Source organism: Castor canadensis, chromosome 11, assembly GCF_047511655.1.
Source record: "Castor canadensis chromosome 11, mCasCan1.hap1v2, whole genome shotgun sequence".
Lineage (NCBI taxonomy): Eukaryota > Metazoa > Chordata > Mammalia > Rodentia > Castoridae > Castor > Castor canadensis.
In genome coordinates, this window is record NC_133396.1 from 2900327 (window position 1) to 2903538 (window position 3212).

Consider the following 3212-nt stretch of genomic DNA (forward strand, 5'->3'; position numbering starts at 1 on the left):
CCTGGAGCGGCTTTGTCTGCGCTGCTCCGCTTTGGGAAGGCGCCAGCCGGGGTACAAGATGGCGGGGAAAGGGTGGGATCGCAGGCGCTCGCCACGCGGAGCCGCCCGCTCTGCCCGCGCCGCAGCAGGGCACGCGGGCACCAGCGTCCCGGCCACCTCACGCCCTGGCAGCGGTCACCCCCCGCGCCGGTGACCCCGCGGCTGCCGCCCCTGCCCGCCCGGCGGCGGCTGCCTGCGCCTCGCTGCTCAGAGCCGGGGCTGCGGCAGCTGCAGAAAATGGCTGCCAAAGCGGCGCCAGTCGCCACGCTGCCACGGGCGGGGGGCGCGCCGCAGCCCCGGCTCCCAGCTCCCTTTCCCCAGCCGGAGACTCTGCCCGCCCCGACCCTCATGGGCTCGGGGAGCGGGGGCTGCAGCAGGGGCGAGGGGGAGGGGCGATTACCTGCCTGCGAGGGCGAACGAGGTGGGGGTGGGGGTGACAGGGGACAGCGCAGGAAGGGCGCTCTAGGTCTGTCCCCACCCCCCACCCTCTATGCCCGGTGCCCTCGCGAGGTCGTAGCGCCCGGGTGGGGAAATGATAACGGGGCGTTGACCTCGATGACCGCATGAACCCCACCCATCTAGAGAACACTGCCCCCCGCCCCCGCGAGCGTTGGAAAGGGGCTGTGGCCAGCTCAGAAGCCTCCCACAGAAAAATGAAAAATAATGCATAAAATGCCGTGTGCGTGCCGACTGTAGAACGACCCAAGCCCGGAACTCCGCGGAGAAGATCCGGGTGGATCCTTGGGCGCCATGAACCGCAAGCCACCGCGGCAGCTCAGCAGGTGCTGAGCGCCCACCCTCTTTTCCCCGGGGAGCCGCCCCCGACCCCCGCCTCGGCCCCACCGAGAGCCCCCGGTGCCGAAGAGGCGCCTTCGGCCACTCTACAACTCCTCGGCCCCCGCCTCAAGTACACTTCTTTGGGCGCCAAAGGAGAGCCCAGAGCTCAGGGAGGGGCGCGCAGGACGAGCTGGAGACCTGGCCCCCCGGCGTGGGCTCAGAGAAGGGCCGGGGGGTGCACCAGATCCGGGAGGAAATTGTCCCAGGAGGTGCAGGGCTGAGGTAGCAGAGGAATAAACGAAAAGTGCGAACAGGGGACCCGTGGGTGGGGTTGGTCTTCGAAATTGGGACCCCTCGGTATAGCTCCGCAGAACTGTAGTCCACTCTTTCTTCAACCCAAAGGAACCCCTGCTCCGAGCGGGCCAGGAGGACCAAGGAGAGGTGTGTCTGTAGATTTGGGCTTTAGTTTTTCCTATCTCCAAGTTTCTCTGTTACCCCTCCCGCCAACTGCGTTCTAGACCTCTGACGATTTCACCAACAGTGACTGGGAAATTCAGATTCCAGGAATAAGAGGACGAGGGCCAGCGAACAACAGGTTAGGGAGGAGGGGTTCCAGATTCGGGAGCGGCTTCTGCTGCTGGGGTTCAGAGTAGAGAATGGGCGCACTTAAGGAAACTCGTCCCTGTTCAGGGTGAAGTCGGAGGATGTCTGGGGTTCCGCATCCTCCCTCTCCTCACGTGGGCGAAGGTGTCCTTGTACCTGAGCACACAGAAACTTGGGGGTGGGAATTTAATATCAACATCTTCGCTAAATGGGCGTGGACAGACGTGGGACAGGGGCACTCAGAGAATGCACCCAGGCACCCACGGGGTCCCAGAATTGGAAGACCTCCTCCATGGCAGAAGTCCGGGGCTAGCAGCAGACTTGGGCAAATCCTCTGCCCCAGAGCACACCCCCCCCGCCCCCCAGTCACTACTCAGGAGGGAAACTGCTTTCTGCTAGGCAAAACACCGAGGCAGCAAATCTCAGCCAAGGTCAGGGAGGGATACTGCTGGCACCAAAGGCTGCTGCGGCCGCAGCTCTTCCTTCCGCAGAAACAGAAAGAGAAGGCGGCCAAAGCTAACTGGAGCCATCAGGCAGCGCCCTCCCCAATTTCACACCCTTATACCCTGGCAGTGCCCACTTCCGCCGCCACCTTCTCTCGGGAGGGGACAGGTTGAGGAATTTGAGATTTGGAGAGATGGAGGGCAAGAACAGGGGAGGATGCCCAGACCAAGAGGAGGTCACGCGGGTCATCGCGTCCAAGTTCCCATCCCCCACGGTAGCCGGCCTTCCTAGACGACCCCCACCTGCGCCTTGTTCCAGGTGCAGGATGCCCGGTAGGGGGCATCGCTGGGCGCCTCCAGGAGGCCGCAGCTCTAGAGGCGAGCTCGGTCACAGGCAAAGTCCTCAGGGCGCTATAGCGTCCATTGTCTTAGCTGTCACCTTTGGGTCCCCTCGGTACAGGAGGGGGTCCCCGAGGCGATGGCTCCAGCGCCGACGCAGAAAGAACCCTGGCATCGGGACTGGCGACCACCCCGGGAGGGGTCAGCCGGACACCTGTGCGTTCGTGCGCGTGCGCGTGCCTCTGCGCGTGGGGGAGGGGGCGAGGAGCCCCTGGATCCGCGGTGCTGTTTGAGTTTGAGGTGACTGGGAGCCTCATCCCCAGAGGAATAGCGACATAGCGACACCTTCTTCCTCTGGCTCCCGTCCCGGGGATGGGCCCAGCGCTGGGCACCTGACTTGTATCCCGTAACCATTGCTCCACCATATTCTGCCTGGAAACCCGACAGTGGCTCTATTCTAGTGCATTTTTCTCCCCGCACACAGGGTTTCTTTTTTTTCAACACTTGGCAGGTTTTAAAAGTAACCTTTAAATGAGACATCGATTTATCATTATCGTGATTGCATTCAGAAATCCAGCCCGAAGGGACACCCTGGGAGATGCTAATTTGGTGGTACCTTCGGCACATCCCTAGCCCCGCACGGGCTTTTCTTCCGCAGCTAATTGCTCTGATTATCTGGGGGGGCGGGGAGCTGGGGAGAGAAGGAGGTGAGTGCGTAAGGTGGGGGTGGGCTCGGACTGTTCCCAGAGCTCCATGCGTGCGTGCGTGGACCTGATGCTGCAGCGGCTACTGCAGCAGCGACAGACACACGCACGCGCACACAGACACACCACACACACACACACACACACACACACACACACACACAGACACACAACCAGCTCCCCTCCCGCATCCGGGCCTTCCCGCTCCTCCGCGTTGCTCGCTGCGTTTGGGGAGGGGGTGCGTGGGGGTGCGTGGGGGGGAGCGAGCACAGGCCGAATAGCCACCGTAGGAAAATGACAACGCGGG